The 19202-nt window shown below is 50.0% G+C and overlaps 1 long non-coding RNA gene across 1 annotated transcript; it reads right to left on the bottom strand.

Annotated features, from left to right (window-relative positions):
• Nucleotides 1–3869: 3869 nt before the first annotated feature.
• LOC110260474 (uncharacterized) lies at nucleotides 3870–10895 on the bottom strand. Its single transcript, XR_002343786.2, has 2 exons — nucleotides 10679–10895; nucleotides 3870–5023 (listed from the first exon to the last, which is right to left on the bottom strand). It is a non-coding gene; the product is annotated as an uncharacterized LOC110260474 (long non-coding RNA).
• Nucleotides 10896–19202: the final 8307 nt, after the last annotated feature.

Raw genomic sequence — 19202 nt, 5'->3', positions numbered from 1 at the left:
CGGAGACCCCGGTGTGGGCTCCGGTCATCCCTGTGTTCTCAGGGCATCGTGAGTCTGCCCACCCTGAAAGCAGGGATTCCTGAGCCCGATGCTCCCCTGAAAAAGCTGAGGAGTGATCGCAAACAGAGATTTGATCTCCAGCTTCAGCGAGATCAGCTGAGTCAGAATCCAAGGGTCCTAAAATAGGAGTTTTGAAACAGCCTTTAAGTCCTCACGAGGTTGCTCAAACCCTGCTGAGAAGAGCACCTGGTTCAGAGGCTGCTCTTTACCGCTGCACACGTATGGGAACGTGTGTAAGAGGAGCTGGCGAGCGCCGCCTGAGAACGAGCAGGACCCTCTGAGCTCTGTTCTCCTCCCCATTTCCTGGGGAGAGTGTGGAGCTGCTGAACTCTGGCGTCTCGGCGCACGCAGCTCCTCGGCGGAAAGCTGTGACAATAAAGCAAAATAAAACCCAAGTGTCCGCCTCCTTAGTCCAGACTCGTTGTCTCTAAATTAAGTTAATTTTGACTGTTTTTCTAAAGTGCTGCCATTTATACGTCCAATATTTTCCCCAGGAGAGAGACGTTAAGAATCTTGCTCCCTCGAGGATGAGAGTGAAAATAGAAGCAGTGAGTGAACCGAGCGATGCAACTCCTCGGCTTTAGTGCCGCAGACGACCGCCGACCGCTGATTCCAAGTGTCCTTTGTGACGCAGGTGATTTCAGCAAAGGCTGGGGTCCCGAGAGCGGTGGACAGGACGTGCGTGGACCTAGCAGGCTGGGGCACTGAGAGGTGTGGGGACCCGTGCGTGTAACTGGAGAGCCTTGCGGTCTCACAGGCCTGGGGTCGCATCCTGACGCGGCCGTGTGACTCTGGGCCCTGCGGGGCTTCCGTGTCTGGGTCTGTCAAGTAGGTGGGATACCCCTTCCTTTCGGGACCCTTGTCAGCTTGCTCTAAACACACCCGTCGTGCTTGGTACATGGTGACGAATTGGCCTCTCGTTTCTCGATGGCTTTTTAAATTCCAGCCGCCGGACAGATAATTAAAACTGCACTAACCCTGTGAAGGTATTGTAACGGTGTCCATTTTAAGATGCTCGCCCACCTGCCGGGGGTCACAGAGGCATGAAGAAATGGAGAGTGGAGGTCTGCCTGGCCTGAGCCCCAGGTTGCACGACGCTCCGCGTGGCTTTTAGTCCATGATGGCTCTTCTCATTGTCCCACCCTCAGAAGCCTGAAGAATCAGTGGTCAGACAAGGACTCGGGAGCCAGACTCAGGGTGGGATCCACTTCCTTCCCTTTCAGTAAAGGCCGTGCGACTCGCGGGGCCTCCTCCGCCGCTACCCGGGAACAGTGGTCTCGTCTCCAGGGCTGTTGCGAGCGTGCCCAGCGAGCAGGTCCCGACACTTCATGTGCTTCTCACCCACGAGTCCATCTAGCACGCTAAGTGAGAGCAAATGCTGGGTCTGGCCTTGTTTGCGCTGTGGAAGGTTCTATGAAAAGTGTTTGTCCAGGATGTTCCTGAAGCTCGGGAGCTGCAGCAGTAAAGGTGTTTTGCCGAAGGGCCGTGAAAACAAAGCTTGGTGTTGCCTTCAAGGCGCCTCCAGCCACACTTGGTCTTTCTTTCTTATTCGGGGGTAGACGCCGGCCAATTCTACGGCCCCCGAAGTGTCTGAAAGGCCACAGGTCGAAGGGGACGTTTGGTCCATGTCTGAAGAGCACCTCACCGGGTGCCAGGGATGTGCTGGGCAAGTGTGCTTGCAGAGAGGCCATGTGTGGGGTTCTTACCCTGCGGATGAGCCCAGGCTCAGCAGGTGCTGATGGGGAGCCCACGCCACGCTCCCCACTGGGACATGATGGCCGCGACTGGGCCGTTCATTGCGTGTTGTTCATGCACGTGAAAGCTTTTTGACTGTGAAGGCAGACACCGCTAGTGACACTAACAGTTTGTGTGTGTGTGTGTGTGTGTGTGTGTGTGTGTGTGCGTGTGCATGTGTGTTTATATTCTTCTAGCATTTTTTTGATACTAAATCTAAGAAGTGACCTTTTAAAGACCATTTTTATATATTTTAGCTTTCCGAAGGGGAAAAACTGTCATTAAAAACATAAAATATCACTTACTACATTTGAGTTCAGTAACCTGAAGTTTGACAAATTTCTCGCAGTCGCAGCTTTGCTCACAGAAGCAGTGCCCGGATCTCCTCCAGGCCTTCATAACACCTCGTTCTGGGTCGTGGGAGAAAGGGCTCGAAGGTTCCTCTATCTCTTTGCTTTCTGTCGGGTACCAAGGAGAGGCAGACCTGCGGCCCAGAGGCAGGGCTTCCAAGGCGAGCTGCTTGTTTCAGTGTCTCCCGCCTCTGCCGAGAGTCGCTCGCTGGACGGCACGAGCTAACAGCAGTGCTGGTAAAGCAGTACCAGCACTCATCTGAGTTCACATCTGCCTGCTGCAGGCCGGCGTTGTACTAAAATGGATCTTTGCACTTTTCTTAACACGCTCTGCTTTAACGTGGACTGAAGAGAGCCCACACTGGTAGGACAAGGACTTCACAGGCGTACCAGTGCCCAGTTAGATAGAAGCAGCAGACCGTGATGAGCTGAACTTACAACATTGGTAAAAACTGGATGATTATGCGAATTGAAAGAAACCCCCCGCTTTCTTCAGATATTCCTTTCAAAAGCAATAAGAGTGTCATCTGTTCACGCGGTGGGAAAGGCGTTACAGGTGACATGTGTACGTGATGTCATTAGCGTCTCTCCACCTCCTGTGAACTAGGTGGGTAGTGACTCTTTTACCTGGTACGGTACAGGTAAGACACATACAAATCATCTTTAGCACATCTGAAATGTGGTTACCTTTATGAAAAGTTAGCGTATCACCACTTTGGGATGCATAATCTAGTGTGGAAAACATGCATACCTGTTATTGATATCTATGTGTGAATGGTTAGCGTCCTGGTTATTTCTCGCTGTGTAACAAATTATCCCCAATCTTAGTGGCTTAAGACACCATGCTATTATATCTCACTGTATTTTTGGTGAATCGTTTGACGAGGCTCAGCTGGGTGATTCCTCTGGTCTGTGGGGAGTAAGTTGAGGTCCCTCAGAATACTCCGCTGGCAGATGAGCACGTCTGTGGATTCGAAGGTGGCTTCATCCACAAACTTAGCCCCTCGGCTGGGAGCCTGGTCTCGGCTGGGCCAACCAGATGCTTATGCTTTGTCTCTCACCCTTACCCGACGTCAGGGTGCTTGGGGACTCAGGGCTCCAGCGACATGTCAGCAAGGTTGTCAGTTCTTAAGCTGTGGCCCAACGACTGGCCCCACATCCCTTCTGCCCCATTCTGCTGATCACAGCCAGTCCTGGAGCTCACAGAGATCTAAGGCGGGGGGGGGGGGGGGGCTCTACATTCTGCCTCTCCATGGAAGGAGGCTCAGGGAATGTGTGGCAATCTTTATTATAGCATATTCTTTGAGCATCGATTATTTCTATGCCTCCCCGATGCAAAAATACCTTCACTTTCTCTGAGGAACCCTCAAATTCTCATCTCATGACAGTATCAGGACCCAGGGACCATCAAAAGCTGGTATCTTGTGAATCCAACCCAGGCACAGGTGTGCGTGGAACCCTGCAGGGGTGTTTCTTGGCACATGGGTCCTTCCGGTCTGAACACTTGGGAGCTAAAGGAACAGGTCTCTGCACACCCCACCCCGCAACACACAATGATGGGGCAGAGGTGAGCATATGGGCAGTAGGCCTTCCTATCCAGAACAGAGAGACTGGAAGACACGGAGCAGTCCCTTGTCTGTGGCACTGCTGGCATCTCACTGGCCACATGCTGACATTTTTGATTAGGTCTCAGTTCTGCTTCCTAGAAATTATGCAGGAACACAATTTCTAAGTAATATCAATCATTATTTAATTATAGTAATTAAACATCCTTTTTTTAAAAAAACCTCACCTTTCTCTCTCCATGTCATTTCACATGCCTAAAATAAATCAATCGGCAGTCCTTCTGGAACCCCAAGGCCACCCATTCCGGGTCACTAGGTCTATTTACTTCTGGATGCTCCACCACAGTGGAAGCGAGGCCAGCGTCTCTGCTCTGTTCTCAGTGGGTCGCGGCTTCCCCGGCCTCCTGTGGCGACGGCTGGGCCACCTGCCGAGTATACTCAGCAGCAGCCTCCTTCAGGGCCTCCCCGCTTCCCAAACGGTGTCCTCGGGTTCTTTCCAGTTCTCCCGGTGGTCTGGTCCCCAAGCCTTCACTGCGTGTTTTCAGCCTTTGCTGCGGCAGCATCTACTTCCAGGGGTCAACGTGTGTTCACTTCCTGCTGCTGCACACCAGCTCACCCCCAGACGCAGTCACCCCCAGACACAGTCACCCCCAGACACAGTCCCCCAAAGCAACCACCGTTTGAATTAGTTCAGGATGTTATCGCTCGGTGGCGCCGACCTGGCCCAGTTCATCGATGCTTCAGCTCCACTGGAATGGTGAGATGGCTCAGGGGTCTTCAGGGGTGAGTGGGCTTGTCTGGAGGGTTCAGGGTGGGTCCCTCACGGGACTGTCACCACGCAGCAGGGCTCGGCTTGGGCTGCTGGCTGGCTGTGGACTGCATTGTGTCCCTAGCGTGGTGGCTGCAGGGCTCCCTGCATGCTGAGCCAGACTCCCAGAGGAAGCGTTCTAAGGGCCCAGCAGTGAAAGGTGTGGGTTTCTCAAAAACCGGGCCTGGCATCTGGCTGGGCTTCTCTTCCGTATCCCATTGGCCAGAGTCAAGGGCATAGGCCCCGTTCACGCGTTCTGTCCATCAGAGGAATGTCAAAAAACGCGGGTACTACAGAAAAATCACACTTGGTTTTTTATTTTGAATGACTTACTAACACTTACAGGGCTAACTGACCCAATGGACTAACTCAGGATGAGGAATTAGATGTTCCTGGCTTTGCTTCCATTTCTCCCACCCCGTAGTGTAAGCGGAGGAGAATCATCTTTGTGTTTCAGTTTCCATCCGAGCCGAAGTGGAGATGAGATGACAGTTGACATCCACGACCTGTAGGAGATGTTGTGTCTGTTTAAAAACAGAAATCATGGGGTTCCCTTGTGGCACAGTAGGTTAAGGACCCGGTGTTGCCACTGCAGTGGCTTGGGTCACTGCTTTGTGTGCGTTCAGCCCCTGGCCTGGGAATGTCTACACCTCCTACGTGCCATGGGCACGGCCAAAAGAAAAGAAAAGAAATCAGGACTCACAAAAGTACTCCAGGAAAAATAACACGTCATTACAACCATGTAGGCCATTACGCATTCTATTAAGAGAGAAATGGAGCCTTGGTACCGTGTGGCACGACGGGCCACACCGGTGCTCAGGTACACACAGCGCTCGCGCTGGGAACACACAATTCCAGGCCCCGGCGTGCTTCTTGCATCTTCCCCGTGCGCCGGGCGCTGTCCGGTTCCCGTTAAATCCCTGTCATGCCCTTGGAGGTGCTGGGATGGACCTCTTAACCACATTTTCCAAACATTCTAACATCTTTTGCATATGTGTACACAAAACATCTTAAAAGGATCTAATGAAAACATTAGTAGAGTCTGTAGAGGTTTTGTTTAAATTCAGCGGAAATCTTCTCTTCTCCTTTTATACAGATATTCTTGCAAAAGGAGATAAAGGCAGCTTTATGAAGACAGCAAAATGATACGACTAAGGGGAGAGAAAAATTAAAAGAGGCAGAAGCATGAACGGAAGCGAGTTTTACTTAGAGAAGCCAGAGGAAGAGGAGGCGGTTGGTCTGAGGGGGCAGTGGGCTGAGGGCCAGGGCTCCTGGCGCTGCTCTGCTGGGAACCAGGATCTCGGCTGCAGCCGTGAAAGCTTTCTGCCCTCTTCTCGACCGAAGTTTCCATCCGTGTCAGATGAGAAGGTGGAGCAAAGCGAACTCTCAAATCCATCTCAACTTTGACATTCTCCTACAGCGGCAGAGAAAGCAGGTGAAACAGGGCTCCTGTCGTGGCTCAGGGGAAAAGACTCTTACTAGTATCCAGGAGGATGCGGGTTTGATCCCTGGCCTCGATCAGTGGGTTAAGGATCCAGCGTTGCCATGAGCTGTGGTGTATGTAGGTCACAGACGTGGCTTGGATCCAGTGTTGCTGTGACTGTGGCCGGCAGTAGGCCGGCAGCGGCAGCTTCGATTCAACCCCCTAGCCTGGGAACTTCCATATACCATGGATGTGGCCCTAAAACCCCCCCCCCCCAAAAAAGAGGGGGAAATAAAACACTAAACATATCAATACATCTACCTATCAAGGAAATGAGGTTGTTGACTAGAAAATAGGTTTAGAAAAAAAAAAGGCACGATGTATGGAATTTTGATCTGGAGTACTTGAAGTAGTAGAATACTGAAAAACAAATCGGCAAAGACAGAAGTCAAGACAAAAAAAATTAATAATACTGGGCCCATCCATCAAGAAGGTAACTTGCAAAACAATTTTATTTCTTCTCTCAACAAGCGTTTCTTGAGGCCCCTGCGTGCCAGGCCCTGTCCTAGGTATTCAGAGCACAGTGTTGTAACACCTTGACCTCAGGGAGCTTACGTTCTCTGTTGGGGTACAGGCAATAAACAGAGAAAGTGAAATCTTTGGTCTGTTAGATAATCCTAAGTGCTTAGAAGAGTAAAGGGGAGAAGCAGGGCAGATCATGCTGGGGGGGATTTGCCACATCAGGTGGGGGGCCCCTGGGGAGACGTCCCTTGGTAAGGATCGGAAGGAAGTCAGCAGACAAGCTTGGCGACTTCGCTTCCTGTTTCACAGACACAGAGAAGGAATTCCCAAGGGCATTGCAGGCAGAGGGAGCGGTGGGCACAGATGGGCTGAGATGGAAGCTGCTTATAAGCTCAAAGGGTAACGGGGAAGCTTGTGCAGCTGGAATGGATGGAGTAAATGAAGACGAGGGGGTAGGAGGAGAGAGCAGAAGAAAGGCGGGGACAGTGTTGGGTAGGAAGGGCCGTGCGGCATGTTTAAACGGAATGTCTTTATCGCCATGTAAAGAGAGACTAACAAAGACCAAGGAGGTTCAGTTAAGAGGCTGTTGCACGAACGAATCCAGGCAGCGGATGATGGTGGCTCGGACCAGAAGGGCAGTGGTAGAAGCTGCTGGAAGTGGTGGGATCCTGAGTGTATTTTGAAAGTAGAATGAACAGGATTTGCTGGATGGTGAGGATGTGGGGTACGAGCCACGAGGAGTCAAGGACAGTTCAAGGGGTCTTGACTTGAACTAAGAGTGCCGATTGCTGAGACAGGGAAGATTGTGCGAGGAATGGTTGGCGGTGGTAGAGTCTTAGCTGTAAACCTGCCAGTCGTTAGTTGCCTAACAGCTGTGTCTCGTGTCAGGAATACCTGAGTGCGGACTCCAGGGAACAGACAGGTTGGAAGTGCACATGCTTAGATCCTCGAGACTGGATCAGTTTCTCAATAGAGTAAGCATAACAGAAAACACACAGGGTCCCAGGACTGAGAGTGGAGACTGCACTGCAGCGATGAGGAGAAGCTGCAAGGGTAAACACAGGGGAGTGAACACAGAAGGAAGAAAACCAAATAGAAAGACAGAAAGTTTGCAATGTAGACGAGGGAAGAGAGAATTGCTGGAGCAGCATCTTCCAGTGAGCGGGTGGGAGAGGATTTAGTGGCAGGCGAAGGGTGGGTCTGGCCTGGGAGCATGGCTGGGCTCGAAGGCGGGGGAGAGGGCCACGGATGCAGGGAGGGCGGGAGGGAGGCTGGTGTGGTCGTGGAAGTGGAGTGAAATTGTCTTGAGGGCCATCATCTTCCCAGTGAACTAGGAAGCACAGTCATGAGCCCAGGGAGAGGATGACGAAAGTGTCTGGAGGTTTGAAGAGAGAGGAGTAGGTGTGAAACAGTTGTCTAAGGAGGGAGAAAACTGGGCTAGGAAAGCATAGTATGACCACCGGAGGGTAATAAGGACGCCTCGGAGGAAGTATGGAACACGGGGGTTTCCTGGAGTCAGCCATGCTCGGCCCTCGGCAAAGTGATGTTCTCACAGCAAGATGCTTCTTAGGGGCCAGCAGAGAGGAGCGGAGGGGACCTGGAAGTAAGTAAATGCCGAAGATGCAGTGACAGTACCTCTTCTTCCAGAACACTGTCAATGGTTCCCCAGGGCTTCCTTCCTTAGCTTCCTGCTGCATTCCACTCCCTCACGGTCCCCGTCCTTATGTGTGCTGAGACACAGCTAGAGCAGTCACATGTGGGTTTCAGGGAGCATAAGCACTTCATGTCTCTGATGCATTTGTTTTACTTTTGTATCGGTCAGCTTTTTCTATGTTACTCATTGGTAACAAATAATCCCCAGTTCGCAGTGGCTCGAGACAAACAGGATTTATTTCTCTCTCTGGCTACATGCTGGCTGTAGGCCAGGTGTGGCTCTGTTCCATGGATCTTCATTCTGGAATTGAAGCTGAAGAAGGAGTCCATAGTTTTGGTCGTGCTGTTTTCCAGGCAGAGGAAGAACAATGGCTCTCAAAGTTTTTGCCCGGAAGTCGTCATTGTTGGTTTTGCTCACACTTCATTGGCCAAAGCAAGTCACATTGCCAAGCTTGATGAACTTGGAAAAGGGAAGTATAAGCTTCTTTTAGGGAAGAAGAAATAATTTGAAACAATCATATAATTAGCCAAAACCTTTTCCATATGTGGCAGAAGAACTCTTCAAGTAATGCAATGGGTCGAATTACATCTTTCCAAATACAATTGACATTTAGCCCCCTCTGGGTCGTTAGACACTTGGTATGAATTTCTGGCTGTAATTTCACGTCTGGCCCTTTGGGTTAGATTATTTAACTTTAGAAGTTAGGAAATATCTTACCTTTAGGGAGGCAAGTTAGGTATTTCATCATATACATTACAGGTATTATAGTATAATAATAAAAGAAACTATGCTACATTCTAAAAATACATCTTATAAACTAAACGAGTCCCATCCAGACCTGTCTTTTTTTTTTTTTTTTCACCTGTGATATATGGAAGTTCCCAGGCCAGGGACTGAACCCATGCCACAGCAGTGACCAGAGCCACTGCAGTGATAACACTGGATCCTTAACTCACTGTGTCACAAGAGAACTCCTCCAGGTCTGTCTTTTGAGAGCTTAAGATCCATGACCAAATTTATAATAATACAAATACAATGTAATAAAGAGCTCTGCCTATAACGCGGTAAAGTGAAAATCCAAATACGGTAGAGAATTGCCTAGAAGGCCACGTGCCTTCCTTGTCTAGGAGGAGGAATTTTTTAGCTTAATGGAGAGCTGGGATCTTTCTCTAAGACACTGTACAACCAAGTCTTGTGACTCAAGGCTTCCTGTGCCCTGCACAGAGCGGTGGCTTCTTCTGAGGGGTTGCCTTGCCCTGGCCTCACAGAGACGAGAAGCCAGACGGTACCAGGGCTGACCAGGGCTGTCCAGGGCCCCCCGGAGGGCTGGTTTAAACAGGGCTTGTTCTCCCCATCAACGCAGAAGGACCCGGGATCTGGTGCCCTTTGTCCTTCAGTTTCATGTTAGCCATCTTTTCGTCTTTGTTTATGAATATGCGCTTTCGACAGCGGACAAAGGACATTCCAGAACGTGGCTAGAGCCCACTTGCGCGCTGCTGTGGGAATTCCTCCTTGTCGTTTTGTCCCACGACCCTGCTCTGGAGAAAACACTCAGGTAATGCCTTCCCAGCGGTTCTGTGGTTCCCGTCGCCTCGCCACTGGTGCCTCATTAGGGTGTTTTTCTTTAGGTTTTAGGTTTTTTCCCTGGTCCATCTCAACCTCTCACCACAGTGAATAGATTGGCCGTGAAGGGGACCAGGGAGCTCTCCCCTGAGGCCACTGTGGATTTATTTTTAGTGCAGGCAGTTTGGGAAAATTACTTTCCCTTGCTGCCTGCACTAGGACTGCCTTAACGCTGACTTAGAAGCCTGGGCTTCTCACATGGGATTGAGACCAAGCGGGTCACCCAGGCCTTCGACTGGAAGATGGAGCAATCACATTACAATGAGGCTAAAAGATTTGCCAAGAGTTACCCAGACATCCGATTGTAAGAGTGTTTTTCTTTGGTCTGTTGGTCTCAGATCCATAAGATGTTTAACTGGGTAAAATTGCAAGTTAGTCTGACGAAATTGGACAGCTTGCAGGTAAAAACCCCACTCCCTAAATCCCGATTGATCCCCTGAGCCATCTGTACCCCTTAAAAGTGTTATTATTACTATCAAGCTACATGTTCAAAAATTATTTCCCTTGGGAACACACACCAAACCCACACAAAAAGATGACTATTTTTTTTACTCACTCAATACCCTTTGTCCCAGCTTTCTTGTGGGTTTCTTTTCTCACCCTATATCACATTCAAAATGATATTGAAATGCTGTGATTTCCGTAGGCACCCCCTCGCCCCTCCCCGTCTGCCCTGACTCTTATGAAATTGCCAACATTAAGCTATTTTTGACCCGCAAGTGTGGCAATTTCATTTGGCTCACATTCAACCCAGTTAGAATGAGATGGTAAACCGTGAGAAGTCTCCTACAGAAAAATGCGTAGTGACCACGCTTGGTGGCAACTCATTGATGACATGCAATAGAACTGAATCTGTACCCAAGCTTTAATAGGATCCTTTGTAAAATGAAGGCTAAAGAGCATAGTAAACGAGAGTTTTAATTTAGGAGAGAACCTCACCTTCTGATGGGAAACAAAACGTGTGACTGAGAGGCGTCCACACGTGTTCATGTGCCGAGACTCTGTGTGCAACGGCTGTGACCTCCACGCGGCTTGCACAATGTGCTCAGTTTTCTTTGGAAAAGTGGCTCTTGACACATTGTCTTTTCTCTCTCTCTTTTCCACTCCTCCCCTCTGTCCCTAGCCTTTCCTGGTCAGATGTCTGAGGAGAGCAGTCTCGCCCCCCTTTGTCCGTGTTCTGCCTCTTTCTCGTTGTGTTACACACGGTAATCTGGTTTCTGTCCCCGACACTCCACTGAAACTATTTTTGCCAAGGCCACTAATGACCTCTGATTGACAAATTCAATAGAAGCTTTTCTGTCTTTATCTAACTTAACTTCCCCATTGCGTGTGACAGGATGGGCCGAGATTTGCCTCTAATATTTCGTCTCTTGGCCGGATGTCCCCACGGTCTCTTTCTCGTCCTTGCGACTCATCACCCAGCTTAGTGTAAGCAGCAGAAGGTGCTTCTCTAGGCTGGTTGAACAAATGAAAGAAGGATTGTGATTGCAGCGCTTTGTTAATGATCCGTCGTTGCCAATCATCAATTTAATCCCTCTTCCGGTACCTCCTCTCCCCCACCCCGAGCCACTTGGGTTTTTCCTAATGCGTCCCTTGCAGAGTGCCACCTTCCTCATGTCTCCAGCTCCGAAATCCTACTGGATGGCTGAGGGCGAGCCAGGCTGAGGACGTGGCTGGCTCCACCACACACGGCCTCCTCGGGTTCAGCGCCTCGTCGGTGTGCTGGGTCGTCCATCACTTTTTTAGTAACTCCCAACTCTTAGAAAAAAGATGCATGTTCTTTTTCTTACCTCCCCAGGATGTGTCATTTAGAGATGCAATAAAGCGTATCCATGAATGGCCACTTGTTGCTTAGACGTATGGCCTGACAAAGAGATGGGAGGCAAACCCAACACAGGACCCCAGGAGAACAAAAGAAATGCACCCACAGAAAATGTGACACCCACGCACACGCTTGATGCATGTTTAATTTCTGTTGTTTTGCTTGGAAAAGAGCTGCAGGTGTCCGCCTATTATAACCCCATTTTCACAAATATCAACTGTCATATTTAATCTGCTGTATTCACCACATAGCCTCCTGTTACAGCACATTTCTTTCATTACAAATTGAGTAGCAGAGTTTCGAATGCTCAAGCTAACATTCAGACGAGTCAATTAATGCGTTATTTACAAGTTAAATGTTATTAAAAACAGGTTCTTAATTTGCGGACGATTTAGTAGCCCCGAGGCGATATTCCAACTTTTTTTTTATTTTGAAAATGGAAGAACATTTAGAACAGTTGGGGTGGGGTGGGATGTCAGGGATTTGGGCCTCCCTCATCATTTTCTGAGTTTCTTTTCTGCTTTTCTCCTTGTCGTGTATAGTTTTGGATGCCTATGCCAACCAGTTGTGGCAGGAGTGAGAAGAAAGACGCAGGAAAAATAAAAACTGCATTGGTGCTACTGTGAGTGGCGTTTTAAAAGCCACCCAGCAGTTGGGACCGCCTCAGCACACATGCGCTCCGTTCACTTGGGCCTATTCCGACTCAGGGCGCCCTGCCTGCAGCCCAGCAGGTTAGGGAGCTTAGACGGCAAGGAAATGAAATGTTATTTGCCTTCCACTGCCGTCAGGCTGCACAAACAATGTGTCTTTTCAAATACACGTTGAGACATGAGCAGTTCCTAGGGTTCCAGGGCCTCAGAATCCTCACCCCCAATCTGGGCTTTGGTTCTTTGTTGGGCTGTTCTCTTCTCTCGTTTGACCTCGTTCGTGGGCTAAATCCTCCTCTTCCATGACCCGCCGCCTGCGCAGGAAAGATGCCCTGGGGGAGCTCAGGGCTGGCGGGGGTTCCGGCTCCACGAAGCCCTTCCAGCCCTCTCTCCAGCCGTCTTCTCCCCTGCGCCCCTTCCCTTTCCTGCCCTCCTCCCCTTGCAGGCGCTTCACCGAGACCCACCTCCCAGAGGAAGTCTTATTAGAACGAGGTCCGGCTCACCTGGTCCTTTCCATCTCTGCATCCCAAGAGTTTTCCTGTCCGTGTCACACAGCCACTCACACAGAGCTTCGTTAGCCTGGACGTCCCCTGCTGTCGCTTCTCTGCGGGACAAGGGATAGAGTCAGAGACACCTGCTCTTTGCGGGTAGTGGGGCCCAGGGCAAATGGTGTCTTTGACCTAAGTCCCGCTTTTTCTTCTCTTAAATGGAGAGGAAGACCCTTGGTTAAACGCTGAGAACCAGTGAGGTCATTTATGGGTAGAGCCCCGTTAAATGGTAGAAGCCCATACATGGCAGCTCTTGTGGCCACAGTGAAATAAGATAATTTACAGACATCGCCTAGCACCATGCCTAGCTCATGTTTGGCACTCAATAAAATTGAATTCCCCTTGGTACAATAAGTAGGTCATAAGCATTTCATGTTTTCATTTTCACTTGGACTAAAGTTTTCTTAAGGGCAAGGACTACATTTTTCCCCCAAACTCTTCAGTCTGTGCGGATTATCGTTCCGTCGTCTGCCTTTTGGAAGGTGTTCTATGTGTCTCTCAGAAAGTCCGGGCAGACGGAGTGCCCGCTGCCCACTCTCGGCGACCAGGTGAGGCATTTGGGTTCGGCTCTTCCACATTCCTTTGCCACCCCCCCACCCCCTGCCACAGGTCCCTCTATCCCAGGACCACCTTCCAAATTGACTTTGGGTACCAAACCTGTTGTCTCAGGCTCTGTTTGGAGGAGCATGAACTCAGGAAGGGAAAGTTTCAAATGACAGAGAAAGAGTGTGTGAAGCCCGCCGTCTTGCCCAAGGCGGCTAAGAAGGGACACTTGTCGATAGAATAAAGCCAAGGATGGGATTCATTCATTTATTTATTTGAAGAATGTCTATCAGGAAACTCACGTGTTCCACGCGCTCTTAGGCGCCAGTGAGCAAGAGAGACCAGGCCTTTCGGCCCCCACGGCCCTTGCACCCTGCAAAGACCCACGCGATGAACAAGCAAACCCACCCGCACGATGGCGTCGGGGAGCGATGAGAGCGGTGGGGTCAAAAGAGGCAGGCCAAGGGTTAGACCGCGTGCCTGAGAGGCTGCTGTTTTGGAGAGGGTGACCCATCGGAAATGGATCAGGGCCCATCTGGGAGGTGGTGTTTGAACAGAGACCTCCCTAAAGCGAAGATGACCCAGCTTTGGTCCACGGCCTTCCGCCTTCTGGAATAGAAGCAGAGAAAGAAACAAAAGCTTTTTAGCCTGGGGATGAGGGATAAGACAGGATCGAAATCCTGCTGGTAAGAAAACCTGGGGTGTAGACGTGTCTCGGGGTGCGACTTTCCAAGCAGAGCGCTTGCAAGGGTGCTGAGGGGCTGAGCTCCTGTGGAAGCCCTTCCCTGAGGAAGCCCTGCAGGGGCTCCTTCCCCTTCCCCTCCTGCCACATTAAGACGTCAAGGATTTTTTTTTTTTTTTACAAGTTATTATGTGTAAGTGTGTGTTAGGCCAGTGGATCTTTGAAAGAATACTTTTCCTTTTGAGAAAACATGAGGCAAAATTGGACCCGATTGCTCGTGGACCCATTCCTCTCTGACTAGCGGACTCTGCTTCCCTTTCAGGACCCCCCCCCCACTTGACTCTGAACCCGAGAGACTCAAGCCCTCGGTGGTGGAGGGGACTCAGAGACAGCTTCCTCTGTGGGGCGAGCCCTGCTACACAGCTTATGGCGTCAGGCTGAGTGGGGCTCCCTCTGAGCTGCAGTTGGAAACTGCAGGTTTTTCAGAAGTTTAAAACCCTGTGTTCGATGTCAGCTTCTCCGAGAACATACGAGAAGCTGCGGCACTTTCATGCATTGGGAATTCAAGATGATGAATGGCCACTTAAGGCCTTTTCTTCGGGCTCACAGATTGACAATGCTAAACATTTTGTAAAGGTTCCATTTGGTATACACACACTCCAACTAGTATTTTTTAACCCTTACGGTAATTCGGTGAGAGTCAAGTCTTTTTCCAATTCCCATTTTATGCTTCAGCAGCCCCTCCTCCTTCTCCATCAAAACATTCTTCTCGCTTATGATTAACAATGTAGTTGTTGTAATTACTTGTTTAATATGCATGAGTTAAAATCAGACAGACCTCGTTGTGATTCCTGGTTCTGGGACCCTGGGAAGATGTCCTCGTGCCTCCTGCCTCGGTTTCCTCATCTGTAAACCGTGAAAAGAAGGGGGATTAGCCCCATACGGTTGTTCCGAGTTCTCAGTGAGATGCCACGGGCAGGGCTTTGTACTGTGCCCACCACCCTGTAAGCGTATTCCACGACGGTTAGCAGCTAGTTATTGTTGCCACTGTTTTATAATCAAGAGGTGCTCATCTGTTATGTTGGGCAAGGGATTGTCCTCTTTTGCCCGTCGTCCTGCCATAATTATTAATAAGATCATCTCTGCTTTCAAAAGTGTCCAGTTTGGGAAAACTACAGGAAAGGAGGAGGACTGATTGGTGGATGCCTGGGTGAGAGAAGTAAAACTGGGAAAATCTGAAGATTCGTGATGGCCTCTCTGTCTATATCTTATTTGTGATAGTGTGTTATTGTTTTGTAAGAATGTATCTATTGGGGAAAATTGGGTGGGGGATACACAGGATCTTTCTGTGTGATATCTTACGGCGCCATGTGAATCTACAAGGATGTCAAGCTACAAAGTTACACTGAGCAAAGAAGAAGAAGGGGAAGGGGAAGGGGAAGAGAACATTTGGGTTTAAAAGGTAAAAAACGGGGTGGTTGTCCTAGAAGCAGTGCTCCCGGTCCCACCGGAATAGGACCACCTCTCTAAAAAGAACTGCTATTGGTTCCCTCTCTTCCCTTTACCTGTTCAATTTTTCTTTATAGTGTTTGTCTCCCCATGATACATATTTATTCGTTGCTTCTTTCAACAGCTATTTATTGAGTGCCTGGGGGGTCAATGAACCAGCTCTTTGTGAAACTTACATTCTACTGGTGGACATACATGAATATCAACCTTAAAATGTGGTAGAGGAATTAATTAATACGGTGGAAAGTGATGTGTGATGGAGAAAAGACAGAGCAGGCATACCAGCCTTCTTCAGAGAAATAGAGTCAAGGGGGTGTGTATAAATACTTGTTAGAAGAAACTGACTCGTGTGATTAAGGCGGCCTGCCGCTGGCACCACGGAGGGCGCAGTTCCAGTCCACGTCTGAAGGCCTGAGAACCAGGAGCGCCGATGGCATAAGTTCTACCCTGGAAGTTGACGGGCTCGAGGAGCATGAGGAACCAGTGTTTCCCTTCAACCTGAAGGAAGGCAAGAGCTGAGGTCCCAGTTTGCATGTGGTCAAACGGCAGCAGTCCCTCTGACTCTGGGGAAGTACAGCCTTTTTGTTCCCTTTGGGCCTTCAACTGATTGGATATGGCCCACCTACTTCAGAACGGGCAATCTGCTTTACTCAGTATGCTGACTCAGATACCCTCCCATCCAGAATGAGGTCTGAACAAACCTCTGGCCTCGGGGCCCAGACAGGACGGCTCATAATTGGACCATCACAGCAGGCTGAGGGAGAATGGGTACTGGGTGGGGGCTGAAATTTTAAATAGGGGGGTCACGTGGTTTGTTGAAAACGAGATGTATCCCCAAAGACTCGACAGAGGGGAGCCAGTGATTGGCTTTTTGCTCATCTTCCCAGTCAGAGTGAAAGCTTTATAAACAAGACATTGCAGTTTTTATCTGTTCTACTCCCAGTGCCTGGTGCTTATCACGTCCTCAACAATTTTGTTGGGTGAATGAGTGAATGGCAGAGGATGACAACTGTGGTTTTTGTGCAGTTATCTCTCTCGTCCTTGGCTCAGTGCTGGACACATTCTAAGCAATCAGTAAGCATTGGGTTTTCTTTGATTTCTATACCTGACTGTAATAGCTAAGAAACATCACTGTGGACTTGGGCTTCCTTGTTTTGTTTGTGCCGGAGCTTGCACGGCAGCTGGTTAATAACTGCCATTGTTGACATGGGCTTGGAAATAGGAAAGCAGGGCTGGGCCCTTTCTTCTGTTTTTTTTTTTTTAACTCTCAAATCACAGGATACCTTGACATCACATGGTGCTCAAAGTTGTCCCGTGACCTCTCCTTCGGCCACAGCCTTTCTGTCCCCTGCCCCGCATGTGCCTCACTCGCCCACGCAGGGCCGTGCTGCAACATCCCCCGAGGGGCAGGCGGGCCGGCGCAGCTGAGCCGTCAGTGCACACCCCTCCCGGCGGCCGGACGGCCACCTCTCCCAGGTACCCCGAGTCGGGGACCACTTACATCAACCCAAGTGGAAGGTGATGCAACCTTTTGGCCGCCAGAGACTTTGACAGACAACAGCTCAGTTCAGTTTGAAAGGCTCCACCGGGAAGTTGCAGACTTTTAAAACTAATTTGGTGTTTATTCAACTTTGCAATCACTTCTCTGTACTATCTGTGTTTCACACACCGTGAAACGGCACTACACTGTGCAATTGAATTAGTTGTACAGTGACTCAAAGGCATTAAACAATGACTTTGATATTTTAAGTACTGACTAGGAGGGATTTTTAATTCCTTCCTCATAATGAAAGCAACAAAAAGACCCAGTTACACAACCCTGGAAGACTTATTCTCTTTTCTATTCTGGGTGGACCCCACTGAGACAGAAAAAAATCTCCGAGCATTTAGTTTGCTTAATGGCAGAAGAAAAATTAAACAAGCATAGACGTGCAACCTTAATGACACCCAGCCACACTAGAATAACAGTTCCCGGCTTCGAAAACCTGTTATTTAATATAATGGGTAAACCTCGTGGGAGCTTTCAGGTGCTGCTGAGTCTGAAAAACAGCAGAGGCAGGGGACGGGGGTGGGGGCAGAGGCAGGACCTGGGACCTGCTCGGGCTCATTTGCCGGGGCGGGGTCTCAGGGCACCAGCCAAGCAGGCAGGTGCTGGCACAGTACAGCAGTGGCCGGTCAGTCCCTGGAGGCCGTGGCCTTGGGGAAACAAAGCCATGGTTATGCCAGGCACAGGTGCTGTCACTTCTACTGGGGACGCCAGGAGACGCTGCATCCAGAGCCTTTCTGGAGATGGAGCAACAGAAAGGAAGAAGGGGGTGGGGTGGGAAACCCCAACAAAAACCACAGCCAGGGAATTAACGCCATGCAACTGCAAGCATTAGCTCGTAATAGTTCAGGGCAAAGCACCTAAGGCATGATTCCCATCTGACAATAAATATATGAATAGCTGTTGAAAGCTTGTTTGATTTGCACAAAGAGGTTTAAACAAGCATTCGTTTGTTCATTAGTTTAAGCAGCACTTTTATGGCAGGGAGTGCATTAGACCTAACATATGTCTGCAACCAGGAGAACTGGTGGTTTCAAAGATGAAGACACAAAGCCATGCATATCGTTTATGCGGCGCGGCCTTGAACTACCTGTAATGGGGTGAGATACAGTTATTATGTATCAACGCAGTCAATCCTCCTCCGACGAGAGGAAGCTAATGGGCGCCGAGCAGGGCCGTGTCTCTGGAGACGAAGACTTAACGGGCTCGGCCCGAGGGGTATGGACTTTGCATCAACTCCTTAGGCTGTTGTTTTTGTTGCTTAATAAAAACACAAGTGGTTTCCATCTGTTCCCTCAGGTAATGTCTGGGAAACTGGCATTCCGACACCATGCGACCCGCGGATGGCCTTCTCGGCGCGGCCTCAGGCTGGCCTGGGTGACAGAGCAAATGGCCACTTCCAAACTTTCGGGGTAATCGCGTCTCTAACTCGTTGAGTGCAGGCCCCGTCAGGACTCTCTACCTGTCAGTGACACTTCGGCTCCCTTTGCTTCCTCCTTCCCCACTGCTGTACAGAAGGCCGCGTTCCAAGAGCAGGGTGGCTTTGGGCCTTTCATCTTCTGGAGCACCTGGATCTTGTCACTGTGGAAGCCTTTGCCCATGACTAGGTGATGTCACCTCTGTCGGGGCCCAGAGGCAGGGGGTCGGCGGAGCAAAACCTGTCCCCACCCAGCCCCCTGTCCTGACCCAAGAAACCATCAGCTGAGAGAAGGCCTGATAGAGGGCTGGGATACAATGAAGAGCAGGTGATGCTAAACCGAGTTCTCCTGAGTTTGTTTACTTCTTTAAATGAGGGCTGGACCAGTTATCCACGTCTCTCAGAATATGATGGGAGTCATTTCAACGGCCCCTTCGATCTCGGCTCTCGTGTGTGTGTGTGTGTGTGTGTGGGGGGGGTGTCCGTGTGTGTGTGTGCGCACGTGTGTGTGGGGGTGGGCGTGTGTGTGCGCACGTGTGTGTGGGGGGGTGTGCGTGTGTGTGCGTGCGTGTGGGGGGGGGCGTGTGCGTGTGTGTGCGTGTGTGTCTGTGTGTGCGTGTGTGTGGGCGTGGAGCTGCGGCAGGAAGGATGTCTTTGGACTGTAAACTAGACTCCTGGCCAGGAGAGTTTCCTGAACTACACACGGGGATTTTTTTTTTTTTTCCATCAGACTGCATCATAAAATATGT

The sequence above is a fragment of the Sus scrofa genome, chromosome 4 (genome assembly GCF_054392235.1).
Source record: "Sus scrofa isolate SSC_HxYL_T2T_F1_AM1 chromosome 4, Sscrofa_HxYL_maternal_Yorkshire_Landrace_v2.0, whole genome shotgun sequence".
Classification (NCBI taxonomy): Eukaryota; Metazoa; Chordata; class Mammalia; order Artiodactyla; family Suidae; genus Sus; species Sus scrofa.
This window is presented reverse-complemented; position numbering and strand designations above follow the sequence as displayed.